The 24,366-nt window shown below is 49.7% G+C and overlaps 1 protein-coding gene and 2 non-coding genes across 3 annotated transcripts in view; 1 reads left to right on the forward strand and 2 right to left on the reverse strand.

Annotated features, from left to right (window-relative positions):
* Nucleotides 1-24,366, reverse strand: part of LOC120381727 (zinc finger protein 850-like) — a gene marked incomplete at its 5' end in the record, with an annotated part of 427,702 nt that overhangs the window by 59,983 nt on the left and 343,353 nt on the right. The window lies entirely within an intron of this gene.
* TRNAV-AAC lies at nt 10,217-10,289 on the reverse strand. Its single transcript has one exon. It is a non-coding gene; the product is annotated as a tRNA-Val (tRNA).
* Nucleotides 16,293-16,364, forward strand: TRNAC-GCA. The gene has a single exon. It is a non-coding gene; the product is annotated as a tRNA-Cys (tRNA).

The raw sequence follows: 24,366 nt of genomic DNA on the forward strand, positions 1-24,366 counted from the left end.
CCCAAACCAGAATGTGCTTGGAGTGTAACAAGCAGGCAGCTGGAGTCAGAGTTGCTGGTCCAGGGTTACTTATCACACAAACACTCTGTGCGTCCTTGAATGCTGGCTGAGGGTATCCATACAGGGGATCTCCAGCAGCAGAACACTGAATCTCACCCAGGATTACAGATGACACAACTCCTCACTGCTCTGGATTGCACCCCAGCATGTGAAAATGGCCTAGGTTGGTAGTGACATTTCTTGAGACATGCAGAGTCTTGCTCCCATATCACCAGGTGTAATAACAATAACAGGAAAGGCCGAATATGGAAAACTGATTGTTCAGCTTGCTTTTGACCTGCATCATATTTTGCAATATATTCCAAATAAGGAAATTAACGCGCAACGTATGTGTCATTGTTTGGGGTTTTAAGCTTTAAAAGGCTTGTGTGATTTTTAGCTCGGGGACAGTATTCCAATAGCTGTTGCCCCCTGCACACTTTTAACCAAGAAAAGAGCCTCAGGCTGAGCTGATTCAAAATCAATCGTGTGGTCGTTTTCCACAACACCTTCAAGAGGTCCCTGTGATGGAATATAAATGTCTTCTTCACACCTTCCCCTTGCAGGAGAATGGCTGTTTGACCAGCTGTTTGCCTTGCTGTCTCTGAGGAACTGCTCTGTGGGTGTTCCCCAGAATTGTAACTTTTTCAGTAATATCATACTCTAAAATCTCATAAATTTACATACAGTGTTACTACACGTTTTAACAGGAGGGTAATATTCAGTAGGTTATGCATTTTCAAATGATACCTCACAAGCCATACTGCGTACAAAATTGATCATAATTTTCTAGAAGAGTGAACAACGGTATAGACTGACACTGTCTGTGTGTGTGTTCCCAGCAGATATGTGGGTATTTCAATCCCTCATAAGCACAGTGTTTGGCATCTTCAAGGACCTGGGGAACTGGTCCTGGGAATTCACTGGTTTACCAAGTGTGACGCTGTATGGAATTGTGAGACACTTTGGTATTAATAATAAAAATAATAATATAATCTGATAAATTTGCAATGAATTGTGCTAGATATGCCATGCCAAGTTTCAGTGAAAATGTTATGATTTGCCAAGTATGATAATTTTGTTTCTACATTTGTATCACCTTTGTATTGTGAGTTATAGATATGTAGGGTATATCTGTATTTCCAGACTTGTGCAGTATTTCTGGGTGACACCCCCAGACATATTGGCATCAACACTGCTTAGCCTGTTTGATGGCCCATTGAGGGTCATCAGCTGTACAATGAGCCCATGGAAAGGACCAAGGGGATACACCTATTGAGTCAGCAAGACATGCCGGGGTATGCCTGTCTACTGAGAACTTCAAGGCTTTTCCATGCCACGTGCTGTGAAGCTTGTGTTTGGGACACAGAAAGTACAGGCCACATGGCAAAAGGAATGTAAAGGGCAGCTGCATCATCTCCATTTTGTCTTCAATCCCCCTTCCTACCTCTGGAGCAACTTCTCTACAAACTGAACCCTGGAACAAAGGACTGAATGACCCATCCAAGCTATGGATGTGTTCCAGACGGACTTTCAAGCCAGCAACTCACCAATACTGCTAAGAACCTGATATATCCATTTTGGAATGTATCTGACTGCTTTCCCATTTAACTTCTTTCTGTCTTTCTTTCGTTTAAACCTTTAGTTTAGATGCTAAAGGATTGTCTGGAAGGATGGAATTTTGGGTAATATCCAAACCTATACTGACCTGGTGATGTGGGTGACCCTTTGGGGTCAGAGGAACACTTTGTTTATGTGAGCAGAGTTTTTAAATAACCTCTCACTGTACTGGACCTCGCTGCTGATTAGGAGCCAGACAACTGGGATGCAATAAAGGGGGCTGCGTGATTTCTTTTTTCAGCTTCTCGATAACCCGTGTGGGGGATCAGAAGCACAGTGTGTGACTGGTCAGTGAGTTTAACTTCAGTGTTAACCAGCAGTTTTGGGAGCATCTGCTCTCCCTTTTTCAGCCTGTCCTAACTTTGGCATTTTCAGTGAGAACTGCCCCTGGCCCACCAGGTCACACTAAGCACTGAAGTTAAATGAATAGAATGTTTTTTTATGACCAAGTTTTATGAAATCAACTGAACTCCTTTGTTTTCTTTCATCTGAGCAGGGTTTCTAGTTTTCCAATGTGATGTGATCTCCCAGCTGGAACAAGGGGAAGAGCCATGGGTCCCAGACCTCCAGGGTTCAGAGGAAAGAGAGATCCTGAGATCTCCCTGCACAGGTGAGGAAACATTAAACCACCTCAGAATCTGTAAGTGCCTGAAGGAAACATCTGGGATGCCCAACAAAGCCCTTGGGGAGGTCTCTCAGTTCATTATTATCCCTAGCAGGGGTCGTATCCTCAGGGTAAATATAGTTCATGGCTTCCTATAGATCCTAGCAGACACCAGGCAGTAGCTTCCTCCCTTCCCCCTGCGTATTTGGATGGGATGTGAAGGCTGAATTCATCCCCCTCCTCTCTCCTACTTGGGGGAAGAGTTTGGGGGAGTTCAGCTCCTGATTTTTATTTGACCTGTCCTCAGCACTTGTTTTGGTTTGGTCTTCCCCTTTCCATCCCTGTTTGAGGTTTCTGTCTCTATCACAGCAGGTGATGCAATGGCATGTGAGAAAGAGGAGCAGAATTCTCAGCCTGGAAATGTTGACCCAGTGGGTAAAAACAGAGCATTATCTCAAAGATCGAAAAGGAATGTGTCCAGGAGTCATAAGCAGGAAAAACCCTGGGAGATTCAGCACAGACCAAAAACACATCAAGGAAACCAGCCAGGGAAGAAAGTGGATAAATTTATTTCTTGTTGGGGAACTCAGAAGGTCCTCATGGAAACCACAACACAGCAGGATATCCTCAGGTGAAAGAGAAAAAATACATGCAGTGAGTGTGGAAAAACCTTCTCTCACAGCTCAGCCCTTTCTGTACATCAGAGAATCCACACAGGGGACAGGCCCTATGAATGCACTGAGTGTGGGAAAAGCTTCACTAGCAGCTCAGACCTTTCTCAACATCAGAGAATCCACACAGGGGAGAGGACCTTTGAATGCCGTGAGTGTGGGAAATGCTTCACTAGCAGCTCAAACCTTTCTCAACATCAGAGAATCCACACGGGGGACAGGCCCTATGAATGCACTGAGTGTAGGAAAACCTTCAATCGCATTTCACACCTTATTAGGCATCAAACAATCCACAGAGGAGAGAGGCCCTATGAATGCCGTGAGTGTCGGAAATGCTTCACTAGCAGCTCGGCCCTTTCTGTTCATCAGAGAATCCACACAGGGGAGAGGCCCTTTGAATGCCCTGAGTGTGGGAAACGCTTCACTAGCAGCTCAGACCTTTCTCAACATCAGAGAATCCACACAGGGGAGAGGACCTTTGAATGCCGTGAGTGTGGGAAATGCTTCACTAGCAGCTCAAACCTTTCTCAACATCAGAGAATCCACACGGGGGAGAGGCCCTTTGAATGCCGTGAGTGTGGGAGAAGCTTCACTCAAAGATCAGTCCTTTCTAGACATCAGAGAATCCACACAGGGGACAGGCCCTATGAATGCACTGAGTGCAGGAAAACCTTCAATCGCAGTTCACACCTTATTAGGCATCAAACAATCCACGAGGAGAGAGGCCCTATGAATGCAGTGAGTGTGGGAAATGCTTCACTAGCAGCTCAAACCTTAGATTTAATTTACCCTGGTTCCTCAACTGTTGTTACAGCTCTAGTACCCATCAATCCAAAGACTGAGAGAAATGGAGAGTTCCAACCATTGTCCTTTTAGTATCTTATTGTTCCTCTCTCTGTTTTTTGTGCTGGCCTTTCTATTCTATCATTTTCTGCCTTTGTTTAGTTGGTAACAGTTGGTTTCCATCACTCACGTTTGTTTGTTTAAATCTCTATCCGTTGTTAAATAAATTTTTTGCTTGTTCGATAACTGTACTCAGGTGCTGTGTGAAATACAGTAGCAATAGTCCACAGTAAAACTAGTAACCTGGGATACTTGGGGAAGAGAGGATCTGGGATTTCACCGAGTAGTTGGTGATCCGGGCTGGACCCCAGAGGGGGACACATTGAAGGAACTAAAGGGTTAAGGTGGCTGCTGTAGCTCAGAGGAGGGTCCTTGAGTTCCAGCAGGCTGGTGAGTTTGGTCACTAACATCCAGCTTCCAAATGCAAAAGTCCCTCTTCCTTGTGGCAGGTGGCAACAAGGAGACTTAGAGCCCTCAGCACCCTGAGAAGGGTCACAATGTGTCTCTGTGTTGATCCACCTGTCAAATCCACACAGGGAAAGCTCCCAATAGCACAAAACTCTGCCCTATGAAATCATGGAACATGTGCTCTTTGCTCTGTGAAAGCAGGTAAAGAATCCAAGCGCTGGAGGACAGGGTTTGGGGCCAGAGTGACCTAGACAAATTGGAGGATTGGGCCAAAAGAAATCTGAGGAGGTTCAACAAGGAGAAGTGCAGAGTCCTGCACTTAGGATGGAAGAATCCTATGCACTGCCACAGACTGGGGACTGAGTGAGTGAGGGGGGTTTGATAGCAGCCTTCAACTACCTGAAAGAGCAGCAGTGTGGGCTTTCTCCTTGCCACTTTTGCTGGGCTCGGCAGGCGTCCTGGAGGCCTTTCTAGAAGAGAATTGGGAACTGAGTTAGAAAAACCAATGTGAAAACCAGAACCTCAGGTTTAGACTCATTTATTTATAATATTAAATCTTCAATTCTAGTGTCACAGTCAATACAATTGCTTCAGCCTGATAGTTGCCCAAAGGGAAACTTAACATCTCTCCAAGGGGAGTGGAGAGAAAGCACTTTTCAGAGTCCAAGAGAGACAAGGTGGTGAGGGTAAGAGGACCAACCTCTGTTGGTGAAAGAGACAAGCTGTGGAGCTAACCCAGCACCCTTCTTCAGTTCTGTGTAGCCTGGAAGGGCGTCTCTTCCATAACCAGCAGTTAGAACATAAGAACAGCCACACTGAGTCAGACCAGTTCATCTAGCCCACTCTCCCGAAAGTGGCCAATGCCCGGCACCCCAGAGGACCCCTGGGACCAACATGGATACAACACCACCACAAACAAGGTTAAAAGTCAATGCACATGGAGAAGGATCTTGTGTTTCATTCCTTATGTCCTAGTCCCATCATGTGGCCATTTCCTTTTCTTCCTTTCTGTTAAAAGCTTTGGTGTTTTGCACAGAAATGTTATTTCCCCAGGAGCGACCCAGGAGTGGGGGCTGCATTCCTGTACCAAACAGTCACTGGAAGGGGGCAGACAAAGGCCTTTAGGACGAGGCGTCCGTCACTGTCAAAAGATCATCTCCCTCCTGCAGGTCACTGGCAGCCTGAATTTGTTCCTTATCCTCCCAGAGTCTGGGGGCTGGAATCAGCACTACCCAGCCCCTCCGTATGTAGCAGGAACAAACACAAACCTGGTCTTTAAAACAAGCTGTCCCCTTCCTCCTCAGGGAAGATTTTTCTGTGATTGAAGTTGAGCTTCAGTTCCCCTCTCCTGGGGGTGGGGCGGGTGTGGGGCCAGCTCCCAGTGAGATCTGTTTTCAACATTGCCCCCTTTCAGTCACTTTGGGATGGTAACTCTGCTCCCAGCTGTCAGGCAGCTTCCAGCCCATCCACCCTGCTCACTAACTCTGTGGTCATGTGTCACTCCCTCTGCCAGCACTCACAGTCTGCAGGAAAGCTACTCCTGCCAGATGCATTGGTGATCTAGTGGTGTGCGTAGGTGCTTTGCAAGCAGTTGATCTGGGTTTGATTCACAGCCACTGCAATAATGGCTTTTCTCTTCTGTTGTTTCCTCATCTGGAAGTGGTTTAATTTCACTCACATTATGTTACAATCACATTATCTATAGAATGAGACAATAAATGTGTCAAAGTCCAGCAGGTCATACAGGATGGAGGCACACAAGGGGCTGGAATGTGTCATCTGAGAAAGACAGAACCCTTGGAAACCTGCATCTCCCATCCCCTGGCCTTGCGTGTTATGATTCCAGCTGTGTGAGCTGTTTGTAGGATGTTCCGGCATGGTGGGGAAATGAAGTTTTGAGTCAGTTTTTGCTCCTGCAGGTTCCTTTGCTGTTACAATGATAATGACATGAACAAAAGGGAGGCACAATAAACATAACCCCCAAATTGCAATACAGGTGGGGAAAGAGACGATCACGGTTAAGCCAAACACATCAAAATAAAAATTAATACAAAAAAGGGGAGAGGGAAGAGATCAGGTATGTGGCAATCCCCTTGATATTTCAACACACATTGTTAGAATCAAAGTTCAGACTTGACACTGGAAAACCCGCAACTACCTGTCTCTGTGAACACCTGTGATGATCAAGACTGAGTTGGGACACCTGTTCTGCTTCAATCATTTATTGTCTCTCTGTTCTCTCCTTCTTCTCCCCCCAATTCCTCATCTCCAATGTCTCTGCCTTTCTCCTCTTGCTCCCTCTCCCCTGCCCTTTCCCAGTGGCAGCAGCTTGCAGGGCTTCTCCCCTGGTAGCTGGTGCTCATTATAAATCAAAACACTTCCACCTGCTAGTGGATTTAGCCCAGGACCCTCAGAGTCAGCAGCTGTTACCCCCCCCCACCCCCAGCTCTCTGCTCAGGTGTCCTAGCGCTGGAAGCCTCCTGTTTAGATCCTAAAATAGCATTTTTGCAGCGGGGAGCTGAAATTTTGGACCGGACATTGTAGCTCCACCGTTATTTTATTGAATTGCTTCAAAACAGCAAGTGTAGGAAGTCTCCTAAGTGCCAGGCTTTCTGCCATGGAAACAGCTGCCCCTGCTCTGCAGGAGTCTGTGCGTTCCACTCAGCAATGTACAAACCTGCTCCACACTGAAGGGGGGTCAGACAGTGACGGTAATGCAAATCTTCAGACTATTAACCCAAGTCCCTTCCTTTCTTTAACCCAGGATGTGCCAGTCACCTGTTAGCCATGGTGTTATCTTCACCTTCAAATACCTCTCAGGACATTGAACAGAGGAAGTGAACCCCCACCCCAATGGCTCCCTGTACCTAGGTACCAAACCTGCCCCTGGAGACTGTCTGGTTTTATATTCTTAGAGATTTTTCTCTTCAAACCCCTTATCCCAATCTCTGGGCCAACCGCCACATTTCAGAGTTTAGAATTTACTCTCATCCCCCTCGTATGGCACTTTCCATGTGACTGAGACAAAGCAAGTGGGGGAAGCTCCATGGCTAATGAAAACCGATGCTCTGGGTCAGGCCTGAACTGATAACCCCAGCAGTGCGCCTCCCTCAGTAGCCAGTTGTACCCCTGTAGGTGGGAAGTAGGCAGTTACCTGTGTCTGTGATTAATAGCATTGGTGGCTAATGGAAAGGCTGATGGTTCAAACCCAGGTGAAGATGGAGGTGTTTGTTTAGTGATGAGAATCAAGTGCATTTTAACAGGTAGGAAAACGCCTCAATTCTGGTCTAGCCTCATTGGGCAAGCATAAGCGGTACTTTTGCCAGCTGCATTGGTGGTAGAGTGGTGAGCATAGCTGCCTTCTAAGCAGTTGACTTGTGTTCGATTCCCAGCCAATGCTGTGAGGTGACATTTTCTGAGGTGGGAATTGGTTTAATTTCAGTCACATTGTATCAGTTTATCAATGGAAGGAGAGAATCAGTGTCCTGCAGGTCATTAAACACCCAGTGGAGGAAGAAAGGGGCGGGACTATAGAGTGAGCAGGTGGAGCCATCCTGGTATTACAATGTTCGGTTGATGTTTTTTTCCTATACTTCCCTCTCCCTGTTAGACTCAGAGCCTTTAAGGTCAGAAGGGACCAGTGTGATCATTAATTTATCTGCAAAAAGAATAAGGAGTCCTTGTAGCACCTTAGAGACTAACAAATTTATTTGAGCATAAGCTTTTGTGGGCTAAAACCCACTTATTTGTTTAAAAGGAAGTTCTTCTCCACGCAGCGCACAGTCAACTTGTGGAACTCCTTTCCTGAGGAGGTTGTGAAGGCTAGGACTATAACAATGTTTAAAAGGGAACTGGATAAATTCATGGTGGCTAAGTCCATAAATGGCTATTAGCCAGGATGAGTAAGAATGGTGTCCCTTGCCTCTGTTCATCAAAGGATGGAGATAGATGGCAGGAGAGAGATCACTTGATCATTGCCTGTTAGGTTCACTCCCTCTGGGTCACCTGGCATTGGCCACTGTCGGTAGACAGATACTGGGCTAGATGGACCTTTGGTCTGACCTGGTATGGCCGTTCTTATGTTCTTATCGGATGCATGCAGTTAAAAATACAGTAGGAAGATATATATACACACAGAGAACATGAAAAAAATGGTGCTGCCATACACACTATAACGAGAGCGATCAGTTAACGTGAGCTGTTATCAGCAAGAGAAAAAAACCTGATGTTGGGAGGGGAACAGGAGAAAGGATAAAAGCAGCAAGAGACAAAGAGAAAGGAGGGAGGGATGAAGGAAAAGGTGAAACAAAAAGGACAAACCCTAATGTCCCCAATGATTCTAAGGGACAAAATTCCAGGTGCGGAATAAAATTCTGCCTCCTTAAGCTTGAGTTTTCCATGCCCAGAATTCAACTGTCACCAGATGGATCAGACTGAACAGGTTTCAAACCTCGAGGAGGCTCTTACCTTCTAAACAGGGACGGCTGTTTTCTAGTAAAATCACTAAAAGGGAAGGAGAAAACTCAGAAGAGGTTCCTCCTGGCGCTCACGTCCGTGAACCCAAATACTCTCTCAGTCCTCAAAGAGAGACCTGGAGAAGGAGACTTGCTGCAGCAAAGCCACAGGGGTCTCTGAGGTTTCCCTGGCCCCTCGCCCCTGTCCTGCCTGACTAATGTCAGCATCTCTCTGTGAGGTCACCACCTCCCCACCACCTTGGACCAATAGTCTGAGGTCCTGCCAAAGGCCTTTGTGATGTCACTGCCACACCCCTCCCTTGCTGTGCCAATGTCCTGCCCCTGGCCAGGCACTTTGCAGGTTTGAGCTACTCCCTGGGGATCACCCCACTCAAGGAGCGTTCGTTCTAGGCAGCAAGTCGGCTAGACAGGAAAACATCAGACGCTGCTCCCAATGCTACACTCGGTTTTTCAGAAATTAGTCAACTTTATGGCCAGAAGAGACCATTAGAGCATCTAATCTGACCCCCTGCATATCACAGGCCTCCTGTATGACACAATAGTGAGTTTATTACGCAGGGTCCACCCCTCCCTTACTGTGAATAGTACATGAACCAGCCTTGTAATGGAGCTAAGATTTCCCAAGAACTTCAAGCAAAATACACCAGTTTCATAAAACAGATTTATTAACTACAGAAAGATGGAGTTTTAAGGATTATAAGTGGTAGTCATAAAAGATCAAAGTAAGTTACCATGGAAATTAAAGATAAATTCACAATCTAAACTTTACACCTTATTACGCTAGGCCGTAGTGTGGTTATGCCACAGGAAGGCTTAATGCTCAAGCTGCAGTGCATGCTGGGCAGGCTTAAGGCCGGGCTCCCCATGGCAGGAGAGAAGAAGAAGACTTTGCTCACAGCCAGTGCCCTGCCCCCACTCCCAAGTCATTAATGGCTCCCCCAGATCAGCCAGAATGGAGCAGCGGTTTTCACTCCATCAAGTCCACTTATGGCGTACAGGCAACTCCCAGACCCACCATGTCGGCCAGAAAGGAGCCCACTCAGCCTCGCGATTGCTGCTTTTCCTTCCCCCCAGAACCCCGCTTCTCCTGGGCTGCAAGGAGCCACCCCTGGGAGGCCAACAGGCAGGCACAGGGTTCTGCCTCCCAGCAGCCAACCGCACCTCCCCCGGCTTTGCAGAATGAATGGTGACGCTCTACTAACCCCATTTAGCCGCAATGATGTGCTTACTTTCTGCCCTGCCTTTCTCAGCTCGACTTTCCTCTTTTGCCCCATTCCTGCCTCACTTCCTCCTTTGGCAAGTCACGCAGAGGAGGCCAGCAGGAAGAGCCGGCCTCCACCGGCCAACCTCCCAGGGCAGAGGAGGCCAAGCCACAAGCCTCCAAAAGGTGACACGCCGCACTCCTCTAGGTTCTCCAGCCTGACACCAAGGTGCTTTCTCCACTGCTGTCAGCACCCTCTGTCATGCCGGGGTTGGAGTTATCCCACGGACAGGCCAATAGGAGGAGGAGGAGGCCTTCCTGAACAGCAAGGGGATCTGGCAAAAGGAAGCCAGCATGTTTCTGCCTGGTTTTGAACCAGGGACCTTTTGCATGTTAGGCAAATGTGATAACCACTACACGACAGAAACTCCATCTGCTTGGCTGTTGCTCACCCTGGCACAGACCGATGGACAAACCTGGAGAAAGTGGTGACAGTCCTTCAATAGGTCAGCTGGCAGAGCAGAGGACTGGAGCCGGCACTCAGGAAATTGTCCTTACGTCGCCCTTGTGACTCCAGCTTGAGGGAGAGCTTCTTTTTCTTCTCCTTGCTGACAAAGAGCAAGAGAAGAATGAAAGGTCAGGGGGGCCAACTCGGTGCAGAAGCCCATGCTGTCTTTTCCTGCTGCATAGCCTGAAATGAGGGACTCGTGGCAGTTAAAGGCACTGCTGCACTTTCAGAAAACATCCCACCCGTGCACAAAGGGGGATAGACGAGCGTGTTAGTCTAGCACGCTCCCAGCTGAGCTACTTCAGCAGCTGCTCAGTTTCTTTTTGGCCTCCTGCTTTTCTGTCTGGGATGTTGTTGTCAGCTGTGGCACAGAAAAAGGACGTCATTGCGAGCGGCCCATGAAGACAAGATTCACTTTTGCCTTCCTTGCTTGGCTTTACTTGCTTCCTCGCCCTATTCCTGCCTTAGTTCCTGGGTTACCTGAAGGCAACGGGGAGCCAGCAGTACCAGGAGGAAGTTGGGCAGCTAGACCCTGGTGGCAAAAGTCCTGCCGCCACTTGCCACCCCACTCTCTTCTCCCAGCGTCACATATTGGCCACCAGGGACTTGGGGCCCAGCAGCGCAACGGAAGGCAGTGGACAGAGCCACCCTCGCCTTGAAGCTCCAGCTCATTAAACCACATCTTCAGTCGCTGATAGCCAATGAGAGACCGACACCGCTTGCTATTTTAGCACTTGGAAATGCCATTGGTCAGTCATTGGATCTCTGTAATGCTGTTACAGAACAAATGAACATAGAATCTCAGTGTGACATTCTATACCTTTCGGGAGCGGCTGTAACCCCAATATTCCTCTTGATCTTACATATAGAGCATGACTTGTAAGGTATCAGGGAAAGGATATGATCGGCTGAAAGTCACTTCTCTACCCATAGATGTAGACCACTCATGCATATGAAGTCATGAGAATTGTGCAGTGTGGTTGTCACTGTGCTGCAAGGTGGGGGAGTCAGCCAAATATTAGCTCCCTAGTGGCAACAGCAAGGAAAATAACCAACACCCGGACAGGGTGTCAAACAACCCATCGACAGCCATTGTCCAGCAAGGGAGCTACAATGCAATGACTCACCTGCATGAGGACACCCCAGGGGAATTGCTCAGACTTGCTTGGAGAGACGCAGTGATGCTCACCTGACTCTGAAGGGGGGGGCAAAGCCATGAGGGAAGAAAGGACATGATAAAAGGAGAGACATTTGCTAGGCTTTATCTCTCTCTGTCACCTACATCTACAGACACCCCCACACCAAGCAACTGAAGCGCTGATGAAAGGGGAGAGCCTGGCTGAAAAGCCACCAGCCAGCCTGTGGTGAGAAGCATCTGAGTTTGCAAGGGTACTGAAAGGGTTAAGATCAGCTTTGAAATGCCATTGGCCAATCTTTGGATCTCTTTAATGCTGTGCTTCAGTTCATGGGGGAAAGGCGAGAGAAGCGACCTTTGAACAAAGGGCCTGGGGTTAACATCCTAACGCTGTCTGTCTCCGACTGTAACACTATTTAATACCGGCCCACCCTGTGCTGGTGAGTGCTCCATTTCTAGATGTTAGTACATTTCACTTACTGTCAAAATAAAAAAGTTTCTATATGCTTAAAGAAAATGCATTTGTTTTATTTGCTTATATATGGCATGAATAAATACAGGTTTACAGAACCTAGCCTGCAAATTTATCATCTTATATGACAGAGAAAATCATGCATCGAAATTGTGCGTCAAAATCATGAGCTGAGCTACAAATGCAATGAAAAATAAGATATTCAAAATTTTAACATATGGGCGGAGGGGCACCGAAGACACGTCTTGCCTGGGACTCCACTTGGTCTAGGTGAGGCCCTGTCAGGGAGAACAGGAGTTAGTCTCACACGCCTATTTCCAGGCTGTAATCTGTGGGCTGGAACAGGCCCTGGATTGAGGGGGTGGCTGCAGGGTTTGCAGCGCTCTGATGTCTCAGACAATGTGTCTCTCCCAAAGCCTCAGATCTGTGTCCCCCGAAGGCTCCTGCGCTGCCTCCGCTCCTCTCACAGTCTACAGCAAGGAGCAGCAGCAAGGGTCAGGGATGAGCCATAGGGCACTAGGTGGGTGGCCAAGGCTTCAGGAGCCCAGAGCGTTTGCCTGTCTGGGCATTTTGGCTGAGACCTCAGGGACACATTGGGAGGCAGAATCCCAGGCATCTTATGAAAGGAGCATAAGGATGTAAGGACATACGACGGCCAGACTGGGTCCATCTAGCCCAGTATCCTGTCTTCCCATAGCGGCCAAAGCCAGGTGCCCCAGAGGGAATGAACAGAACAGGGAATCACCAAGTGATCCATCCCCTGTCGCCTATTCCCAGCTCCTGGCCAACAGAGACAAGGGACACCATCCCTGCCCATCCTGGCTCAGAGCATGTCCTCCATGAAGCGATTTAGCTCTTTTTTTAAAACCCTGTTATAGTCTTGGCCTTCACAACCTCCTCTGGCAAGGAGTTCCACAGGTTGACTGTGCGTTGTGTGAAAAAATACTTCCTTTTGTTTGTTTTAAATGGGCTGCCTATTAATTTCATTTGGTGACCCCTAGTTCTTGTGTTATGAGAAGGAATAAGTAACACTCCTTATTTACTTTCCCCACACCAGTCATGATTTTATAGCCCTCTAGCATATTTCCCCCTAGTCAGCTTTTCTCCCAGCTGAAAAGTCCCAGTCTTGTTATTCTCTCCTCATATGGCAGACACTCCATACCCGTTTCTGAACCTTTTCCAATTCCAATACATCTTTTTTAAGATGGAGCGACCATATCTGCACGCAGTATTCAAGATATGGGTGTACCATGGATTTATACAGTGGCAATAAGATTTTCTCTCTTATTCTCTATCCCTTTCTTCATGATTCCCAACATTCTGTTCACTTTTTGCCTGCCGCTGCCCATTGAGTGGATGTTTGCAGAGAACTATCCACAGTGACTCCAAGATCTCTCACTTGAGTTGGAACAGCTATTTTACATCCCATCGTTTTCTACGTGTAGTTGTATTATGTTTGCCAATGTGCATCACTTTGCACTGATCAACATTGAATTTCATCTGCCGTTTTGTTGCCCTTTCACCCAGTTTTGTGAAATCTCTTTTTAGCTCCTCCCAGTCTGCTTTGGACTTAACTATCCTCTGTAGTTTTGGATCATCCGCACATTTTGTCACCTCGCTGTTCAGCAGATCGTTTATGAAGATGTTGACTAGTCCCAGTACAGGCACCACTAGTTACCTGTTTCCATCCTGAAAACTGTCCATTTATTCCTACCCTTTGTTTCCTAGCTTTTAACCAGTTATTGATCCACGTGAGGACCTTCCGGAGGTGAACGTAAGCTGGTACATTCCGGTATGAGGTCCTGGCAAGAGCGGGTACGCTGTGCCAGCCCGGCCCGGCTTCACCAGGCTGGTGATTTAAAGGGCCCAGGGCTCCCTGCAGCCTCCCAAGCCCCCCTGGCGGAGCCCCGGGGAGCAAATCACTGCCCTGGAACGCTGCTCTCTCCCGCGCTACGAACACAGAGCAGGGGCGGCGGGAGCTTCCTTACAGTGGGGGGGTCACTATTGTCTGAACTGTGGCACTCCCATGAAAACCCTTCCCTAAGGACCCACACTCACACCGCCTCTCCCCCCGAGGCCACACCCACAGAATGCCTCTCCCCCGCCCCAAGACTCCCCCTTCCCCCCTACATCATTTGTCCTAACAGCCAGTTAAGAGTGGTGGGGCCACGGCCCTCTAAACCCCCTGTTCCAGCACCCCTGACACAGAGCTAAGCAGCAGCGGTGTGTGTGTGCGTGTGACAGAGGCTGCTGTGCTGAGCTGAGCCAGTGAGGGAAGCGGGGGCTGATGTTGGGGCTGCCCCCTCCCCCTGCCTCAGGCCTGGTTGCTTGCAGCAGCTGTCTGAACATAGAGACAGTGTGCCGACACACTCCCTCTCCCCACACACACACAGTCTCTACCCCGCCACGCACACTGCAGTTGAAAAGCAGCTGGCAATCTAGTAAGATGCCCATGGAAGGTGGGATAGAGAAACCTGCATCATGTGATGCTGTACCGGCCCATGAGGCATTGGAAACCCTTCCCAAAACACCCTGCAGCCAGTTGCACAGCTACCCACAGTGCACTGCTCTCTGTGGCCATCCAAGATTCTAGCGTGGATGTGCTCTGGTGACACAAGGGGCATAGTGTGGACATGCAGCAGCTGTTTAATTAAAACACTTTAAAGCCAAATTACCCAATAGTGTAGACACAGCTTGAGAGAGAGACAAGACCCAGCTCCCTTGAAACTAAAGAACCACAACTTTCTCCGTAGTTGGCAGGATTCAAACCTGCGCAGGGAAACCCCAATGGATTTCTAGCCCACCGCCTTAACCACTCAGTTGAGATGGGTCTCTCACTGCACTCTAGTTCTGTTCTCACTGAGTGATCAATTCCAGTTGTTTCCTCAGACCAGCTTCCACAACACACACACTGCTGTGCCATTGTGTAAGTGTGTCCATGGCTGAACTGCAAGAATTCCTGCTCATTTCCCTTCTGGCTGGAGCATGATTAGAGTGTGTTTGTGGTCAATGACGTTGCTGTAGATTGTTGTCCATTTCCTGCCTTGATCATTCAGACAGTCCCTTTCCTGCCATATCCCCAGCACAGCAGTGATTGCAATAGCAGGGGGCAGGTTTTCTCTGGGGCAATGAGATTTCTTAGGGGGTTGGTAGCTCCTTTCTTTCCTCACCCTGGAGTAAACTCAGCTTTTTATTCCATCCTTGATGTTTCATGGAATAACAACAGACGACCAAGGAAAGAGGTGGACAGGGCGGGTCTCAGGGGAGGGGCAGAGAGATGGGGGCGATGGGCAGGGCGGGTCTCAGGGGAGGAGGTAGAGAGGTGGGGGCGATGGGCAGGGCGGGTCTCAGGGGAGGGGCAGAGAGGTGGGGGCGGTGGGCAGGGCGGGTCTCAGGGGTGGGGGCAGAGAGGTGGGGGCAGCGGGCAGGCCTTGGGGTAGGGGGTGGAGAGGCACAAGGAGGCCTTCAGGGAGGAGAGGAGTGAGCGGAAGGTGGACCAGCAGGCCTCAGCCACAGTTGAAGAGCGGGCGTGGGAAGTGGTCAAATGGGAGTGAGGGCGGAGCACAGGTGGGGCCTCAGAGAGAGGAGAATGAGTCAAGGGGGTGGAGTGGGCAGGGCCGCCCAGAGGATTCAGGGGGCCTGGGGCAAAACAATTTTGGGGGCCCCTTCCATAAAAAAAAGTTGCAGTACTCTAGAATCCTGTATTCACATGGGGGCCCTGCAGAGTCTGGGGCAAATTGCCCCCCCTTTCTCCCCTCTGGGTGGCCCTGCCCTCAGCCTCTCCTCGTAAGTCCCCTGCCCCCTAATCATTTTTGTTGCCCTCCCCTAGACTCTCTCCAACTTGTTTCTGTAGTGGGGGGGTGAAAACTGGACGCAATGCTCCAGATGTGGCCTCACCAGTGCCGAATAGAAGGGAATAATCACTTCCCTCGATCTGCCGGCAATGCTCGTACTAATCCAGCCAATACGGCCAGGTACCCATATTGAATGCAGACCCAGCAATATTTGATAAATTGGTTACTGTCCATTCAGGAGGTTATTTCCCACCTATTCATAAATAATGAAGATGCTCTAAGCAGAGGGGAGAGAGCTGTCCCGTCCGTGTAGTTAATCCATCTCCCCGAGAGGTGGTAGCTATGTCATTGGGGGAAGCTATGTGGGTGGGTGTGCAAGCTGTGGTGTTTACATGGATCTATAAGATTAATCAAACCCCATTTTTAAAAGCACTGTGGTCTGGGAACATAACGGGAGATTGCTGAGGCAGGGCCTGTCCTTCAAAATCTTTAAGAGCTCTGACTTACCTACACAGCAGTCATGTGGGTATAGCTCAGTGGTAGAGTGTTTGACTGCAGTTCAAGTGGTCCTTGGTTCAAATCCAAGTGCCCCCTTACAAACCTCTTCCTTCAACAAAAATAATGGCATTTCCATTATGTTCAGGAATTGCATTGAATAGGGATCCCTGACATGAGTAAAAACACTCAATGTTTTCCTATGCAAATGCATAAAAACCTCGCAAACATGTCCCTCCACTGAAATCAGTTCCAATCCTCTAAAGGATTAAAGAATCCTTATTGAGGTTGCAGGAAAAAACCATCCCAATGTGTAGAAAGAATAGTAAATATGGCAGGCGACAAGCTTGGCTTAACAGTGAAATCCTTGCTGATCTTAAACACAAAAAAGAAGCTTACAAGAAGTGGAAGACTGGACAAATGACCAGGGAGGAGTATAAAAATATTGCTCAGGCATGCAGGAGTGAAATCAGGAAGGCCAAATCACACTTTGAGTTGCATCTAGCAAGAGATGTTAAGAGTAAAAAGAAGGGTTTCTTCAGGTATGTTAGTAACATGAAGGAAGTCAAGGAAAGTGTGGGCCCCTTACTGAATGAGGAGGTAACTTAGTGGACAGAGGATGTGGAGAAAGCTAGTGTACTCAATGCTTTTTTTTGCCTCTGTCTTCACAAACAAGGTCAGCTCCCAGACAGCTGCACTGGGCAGCACAGTATGGGGAGAAGGTGACCAGCCCTCTGTGGAGAAAGAAGTGGTTCAGGACTGTTTAGAAAAACTGGACGAGCACAAGTCCATGGGGCTGGATGCGCTGCATCCAAGGGTGCTAAAGGAGTTGGCGGATGTGATTGCAGAGCCATTGGCCATTATCTTTGAAAACTCATTGCGATTGGGGGAGGTCCCGGATGACTGGAAAAAGGTTATTGTAGTGCCCATCTTTAAAAAGGGAAGGAGGAGGATCTGGGGAACTATAGGTCAGTCAGCCTCACCTCAGTCCAAGGAAAAATTATGGAGCAGGTCCTCAAGGAATCAATTCTGAAGCACTTAGAGGAGAGGAAAGTGATCAGGAACAGTCAGCATGGATTCACCAAGGGCAAGTCATGTCTGACTAACCTAATTGCCTTCTATGAGGAGATAACTGGGGCTGTGGATGAGGGGAAAGCAGTGGATGTGTTATCCCTTGACTTTAGCAAAGCTTTTGATACAGTCTCCCACAGTATTCTTGCCAGCAAGTTAAAGAAGTATGGGCTGGATGAATGGACGGTAAGGTGGATAGAAAACTGGCTAGATCTTCGGGCTCAACGGGTAGTGATCAACGGCTCCATGTCTAGCTGGCAGCCGGTATCAAGTGGAGTGTCCCAAGGGTCGGTGCTGGGGCCGGTTTTGTTCAATATCTTCATTAATGATTAGGAGGATGGTGTGGACTGCACCCTCAGCAAGTTTGCAGATGACACTAAACTGGGAGGAGTGGTAGATACGCTGGAGGGTAGGGATAGGATACAGAGGGACCTAGACAAATTACAGGACTGGGCCAAAAGAAACCTGATGAGGTTCAACAAGGACAAATGCAGAGTCCTGCACTTAGGACGGAAGAATCCCATTCACTGCTACAGACTAGGGACTGAATGGCTAGACAGCAGTTCTGCAGAAAAGGACCAAGAGGTTACAGTAGACGAGAAGCTGGCTATGAGTCAACAGTGTGCCCTTGTTGCCAAGAAGGCTAATAGCATTCTGGGCTGTATAATTAGGGGCATTGCCAGCAGATCGCGGGATGTGATCGTTCCCCTCTATTAGACATTGGTGAGGCCTCATCTGGATACTGTCTCCAGTTTTGGGCCCCACGCTACAAGAAGGATGTGGAAAAATTGGAAAGAGTCCAGCGGAGGGCAACAAAAAATGATTAGGGGGCTGGAGCACATGACCTATGAGGAGAGGCTGAGGGAACTGGACTTGTTTAGTCTGCGGAAGAGAAGAATGAGGGGGGATTTGATAGCTGCTTTCAACTACGTGATAGGGGGTTCCAAAGAGGATGGATCTAGACTGTTCTCAGAGGTACCTGATGACAGAACAAGGAGTAATGGTCTCAAGTTGCAGTGGGGGAGGTTTAGGTTGGACATTAGGAAAAACTTTTTCACTCAGAGAGTGGTGAAGCACTGGAATGGGTTACCTAGGGAGGTGGTGGAATCTCCTTCCTTAGAGGTTTTTAAGCTCAGGCTTGACAAAGCCCTGGCTGGTATCATTTAGTTGGGGATTGGTCCTGCTTTGAGCAGTAGGTTGGAGTAGATGACCTCCTGAAGTCCCTTCCAACCCTGATATTCTATGATTCTATGATTAGATGCTCTAATGGTCTCTTCTGGCCATAATTTCTGAAAAACTGAGTGCAGCATTGGGAGCAGCGTCTGATGTTTCCCTGTCTAGCCGGCTTGCTGCCTAGAATGAACGCTCCTTGAGTGGGGTGATCCACAGGGAGTAGCTCAAACCTCCAAAGTGCCTGGCCAGGGGCAGGACATTAGCCCAGCAAGGGAGGGGTGCGGCAGTGACATCACAAAGGCCTTTTGCAGGACCTCAGCCTATTGGTCCAAGGTGGTGGGGAGGTGGTGACCTCACAGAGAGATGCTGACATCAGCCAGGCAGGACAGGGGCGAGGGGCCAGGGAAACCTCAGAGACCCCTGTGGCTTTGCTGCAGCAAGTCTCCTTCTCCAGGTCTCTCTTTGAGGACTGAGAGAGTATTCGGGTTCACGGACGTGAGCGCCAGGAGGAACCTCTTTCGAGTTTTCTCCTTCCCTTTCAGTGATTTTACTAGAAAACAGCCGTCCCTGTTTAGAAGGTAAGAGCCTCCTGGAGGTTTGAAACCTGTTCAGTCTGATCCATCTAGTGACAGTTGAATTCTAGGCATGGAAAACATGAGCTTAAGGAGGCAGAATTTTATTCCACACCTGGGATTTTGTCCCTTAGAATCACTGGGGACATTGGGGTTTGTCCTTTTTGTTTCCTCCATCCCTCCCTCCTTTCTCTTTATCTCTTGCTTCTTTTGTCCTTTCTCCTGTTCCCCTCCCAACACCAGGAGGGATATGTGTGTGTGTGTGTGTGTGTGTGTGTGTGTGTTTGGGGAGGGCTCTGCAGCTCCCACTGTGGGAGGTCCACACAAACATGTGGGGCTGAAATAGTGCTTGGGCAGTGATCCCCACCAGTGACCTGGGCCATCCTTTGGGCTCGCTGGTGAGAACCCTCAGCCTCCCGTCCTCAGTCTCTACCCTGATTGGCTGAGCAGGGGGTTATTGACAGGGAGGAGACTCAGGTCCTTGTTGGTCTCTTTTAAGACCAAGGAAATAAGTCAGAACCAGTTCTATGTTTGATGAATTTTGCTGCTTCTCTGCATTAATGGTCTCTGAGCAGCTCATGATTCTCCTAACATTGCAGTTCTCCTCAAATACTTGCTGAATAATTCCTGTGCACTGTTGCTTGTCTGGAGCTCATCTGAGAGCACTTTATTCAGGTCATTCAGTGTCTGAAATTCAAGACCCGATGGTTAGTTTGAAAATCAGGGCTCTTGGGTCCTATTCCCAACTCTGCCACTGGCTGGGTGTGTAACCTCAGACAAGTCAATTCTTCTTTCTCAGCCTTAGCTTCTCTCTCTTTCAAGTAGGGATAATAATGATCCGCTCCTACCTTGCTCAACACACTCACTCTTCCCCAAGACACACACACTGTCTCTCCCTGCCCCCCCAGTCTCCACACTGCAGTTGAAAAGCAGCTGGCAATCTAGTAGGATGCCCATGGAACAATGGGAGAGAGAAACCTGTATCACTGAAAGTGCAGCCATGGAGACACCACACACCAGCCTTCCCTAGCAGGGGCAGGGGGGCGAGAAGGGACATCATCCGAGCTCCCTGCATCCAGGTCACTTTCCTCAGCCAGGCTGCGTCAGGGGAGGGCAGAGAGCAGCAGCTTCTGATGCTCCCCTCACAGCCCAGCCCAGGTGGGGAAAGTGACCAGGACGCAGGGAGCACATAGTGTTGCTCCTCGCTCCCCCCAGCGTCTATGGGGCCACGGAGGAGCATTGGGGCAGGGAAGAGCAGTGAGCACCTTTGCACGGCCACACGGTGCCCTTTGACCCCCTGGAGCCCTGGGCGGCTGCCGGGGGCCCCACCCCTAAGGCTGGCCGGGCTCCCCAGCACGAACAGCAGAGACACAGGGAGACTGGCCACCCACTGAGCAGAGGTAGCCTGGGCGGCTCGTAATGGAGGCTTGGGGGGACTCAGCCTCCCCAAACCTTGCTTTGCCAAGGGGACAATGGGGCCCATGACTAGGGGCCCTGGCCAAATTGGGCTCCCCTGGGAAAGTCTCCCCCATGTCAGCCCCAGGGCTGGAGGAGCTCCCACTCCCTGCTACGGCCCGGGGGCTGCAGCAGGGGCACAGAGCTTCTCTGGTCTCGGGGCCACAGCGGGGCCGGGGTAAAGGAGTGACCGGGTGGGGCCAGTGGGGGAAGGGGTGGAACAGAGGTGACAGTGGGTGGGGCTGTGGGTGGAAGGGGTGGAACGGGGCGGAGCCACACACGGAAGTGGGGGGGCAGGGTCCGGTGCTGGGGCCCCCGCACTTATTCTCCCTTTCCCTGGGGTTTGGCATCACTAGCCCCTGCTTAGCGAGTAGGGGTCAGTGGTCCCTAAAATGTGGGGTGTGACTCCTAGGGGGACACAGAGGAAGATTGATGGGGGCACCTCAGGGCCTGAGCCAGCCCCCATGGAGGGCAGGGAGGGAGCCCCACTCAGCCCCACTCTGTCCCAGCTCTTCCCCAACCCCACCCTCAGCCTGGGCCCCTGGCTCCCAGCCCGGCCCGGCCTCGACCCCCTGACCCCTATCCGCACCCCTCTCCCCAGCAAGCAACGGCCCCATTCCCAGCCCCGGTTCTCGACCACAGCTTCCGAGGGGCCACAGCCATGGATACGAGGGCGCAGTGTGAAATGTTTGGGGACCACTGGGTTAGCGTGACGTCCTCAATCACTTCTCTGCAGTCCAATGAAAGCGATTCCTCACCCACCCCTCCGTCAGGACGCCCTAGGTACATTCTGCTGCCCTTCACTCGTACAGGAAGGAGAATAACATTTCATTCCACTCAATCCTAAAGTGATTTGCAACCCACCACCATCCCAAACTGGTCATTTTGGGGAAGCGGCCCCACCATGCTGCATAGCTAGGCAGAGTAGGGGTGTCTGTGCAAACACGGCCTGTTCCTGAAGTCTTCCCCCAGCTCCTCACTAGATGTGAGGGGGGAGCTCATTCAGCCCCTGCTTACGCTTAGTATTGGGAAACTCCTTAGTGTCCCTATCTCTGCCGGCCTCAGATTTCTCCTCCTGTCCCTGTCTTAGCAGCTCAGATGAGGTGGCTGAGTGGTTAAGGTGCTGGACTGCTAATCCATTGTGCTCTGTACGTGTGGGTTCAAATCCCCTCCTTATTGGAGGCATTTACTCTTCACCCTCCTTTATAGACAACCATCTCCCCCTTGGTACAATGACAGATCAAACAATGTTGCTTCTTGCAAACAAAAACCTTCTCAGAATCTCAGCTGTCCCTCCCCCCTTGCTTCAAATAAAATGTCTAAATCCCAGATTTCTAAAAAAATTCTCTAGTCCTGCATTTCTTAGTTTTTATCTCAAAAGGGAACAGCCTCATAATCTCCCCCAAACACCCTGGGACCTCCCCAAATAATTAAAATACCCCCAACCTGAGCAAGGCCACAACAGTGAACCAGAGCTAGTGCCTAGGCCAAGCTGTTCTGAAGGAGGCAACTCAACCATTTTCTCTCTGCTTCCCTTGGCAAAGTCTGACTGAGAAAACAAAATTCCCCAAACTGAAAATTTGCTGCTGAAAAACCACTACTAGTCTGTTTGGGGGCTTTGGTTTGAATGTACTATTATTATTCTCTTCTGATTTCTGAAACAGTTTTGTCATCCAGGTGTATTTCCAGCTGTTGAGTTGTGGGGGAGAGAGGCCAACTCATGATGTCTCTACCCCCCTTTCATAGTTTCTTCCAATTTGCTAGGAAGTCCCTTTGCTATGATGTGAGTCAAGCAGTGCCCATTGTCGCTGTGCTATCTCGGAGACATCTGCATTGTACACGGTTCCTGGGATAGTCCTTGGGAGTGTGGATCCCTTTAATGGGCCAGCAGCGGGTCTGGCTCCTCCATTGTCACACCTGAAAGGCTGGTGGTGGGCATTTCCCAACCTCATCTCAGTAACATACACAGAGCAAAACTTCCCAGCCAATGCTACACACACAATCCAACACAATATTAAGGTTCAACAGACCAAGACTTTTGAAATGACACCTCACCAGGCAGACTTTGTACAAACCGTATCATCATTATATGAGACTGGTGAATATGGGGCTTCCAGGGTGCTGCTTTGAGCACAGCGAGCCGCACCTGGGCTGACATGGCAATGGCGACATACCCTTAGAGTCCATCTCTCCTGGGATAACGATGGCAGCGTGGCTGACCTGGACCATCTGACGTGGGCTCATGAAGCTAAAGCTGAGAGGCTAAAAACTGTGGTGCAGATATTTGTGTTCACACTGAAGCCTGGGTTCGGAAACCCTCACCCCTCGTGGGGTCTCAGAGGTTGGGCTCAAGCCCATCTGTCTGCCCTGTAATTTTATAGTCTTGCAGCCCAAGCCCCATAACCCTGAGTCAGCTGGCCGGGCTTTGCGACAGGTGCCCTGGGTGTGTTAATCACAGTGTAGACATAACATTAGGCTACGTCTCCAGTGCAATGAAACACCCACGACTGGCCCGTGTCACATTAATCAGGGTCATGCGGCTTGGGCTGTAAAGTTGCAGTGTCCGTGTCTCGGCTCAGGCTCAGTCCCCTGCTCCAGGAGCCCAGAAGGTTGGGAGGGGGTTTAGCAAGTGGAAATGGTAAAACCGCAGGGGAGTATTACCCTGGACTCATGGCATTTCCCCATTGGTCTGTCTGCTCTGGGGCAGGGACAGAAACACGTCCTGCTGCTTTTGTTATTTCAAAGGGCGGTTTAGGATTTTCATTCTCAGACTCGGTGCACAAAACAGGACTCAACCCTCGGCATAAACTAAACGAGCTGCCCACAGATTCTGGCAGCCACAATGAGCATTTGGTGAGAGAGCTCAGACCTGCCCCTGTCCCAGAGGGACGGGGTCATCTGAGAGGGGACTGGACCACTGACCTATCAGCTCCTAACTCCCAAACTTTCAGTAACTCTATCCTCAGTGCCTGTGAGTGTAATTTAAACCATAAGAAAAACCACACTAGGCTAGACCGAAGGTCCATCTAGCTCTGAATCTTGTCTTCTGACAGCAGCCAATACCAGGTGCCCCAAAAGCAACTCAGTAAGGTACCACTGGAACTTGAACCCAGGATCTCCTGTATACAAAACAGTGGTTTTAGCCAGCTAAGCCATGGTGCCTACAGCTGCTGAAGGGATCATGTCTGCACACACCTGACTCTCTGCCAACCTCCATCTGGGCCTGACAAGCTTTGCTGGTGTTTGGATTCAGTAAAGCAGAGGAGCAGGTGAAGTTTTACTCCCAAGGTTCTTTGGACAGGTCTACACTACAAAATTAGATCGGTGTAACTACATTACTCAGGGGTGTAAAAAATTTACCTCCCTAAGCAATGCAGTTATATCAACCTAACCCCGGTGCAGATAGCGCTGTGCCAACAGGAGGGCTTCTCCCATCAGCATAGCTTGGGGAGGGGCTTGGTTAGTGAAGATGAAGAGAATAGGTGGCCCATGGCTCTTGCATTTGGGGAGGCTGGGTGTGAGCGCTGGAAGCTCCCTAGAAGTGGGGGGCCCATTGGTGCCCAGACCATGGCACTGCCCCCCCACCCTTCTCCTCTCTCTGAGGCCCCACCTGCGCTCCCCCCTTGCTCCTGTTTGGCCACTTCCCACCCCCGCTCTTCCTCTTTGGCTGAGGACGGCTGAGCCACCTCTCGCTCGCTCCTCTCCTCCCCCAAGGCCTTCCTGCCTGCTGCTCGTGCCTCTCCACCCCCACCACACGGTCTGCCCACCAGCCGCCACCTCTCTGACCCATCCCTGCAACCCACCCTGCCCACCACCCACACCTCTCTGCC

This window comes from Mauremys reevesii, linkage group 14, assembly GCF_016161935.1.
Source record: "Mauremys reevesii isolate NIE-2019 linkage group 14, ASM1616193v1, whole genome shotgun sequence".
NCBI lineage: Eukaryota > Metazoa > Chordata > Testudines > Geoemydidae > Mauremys > Mauremys reevesii.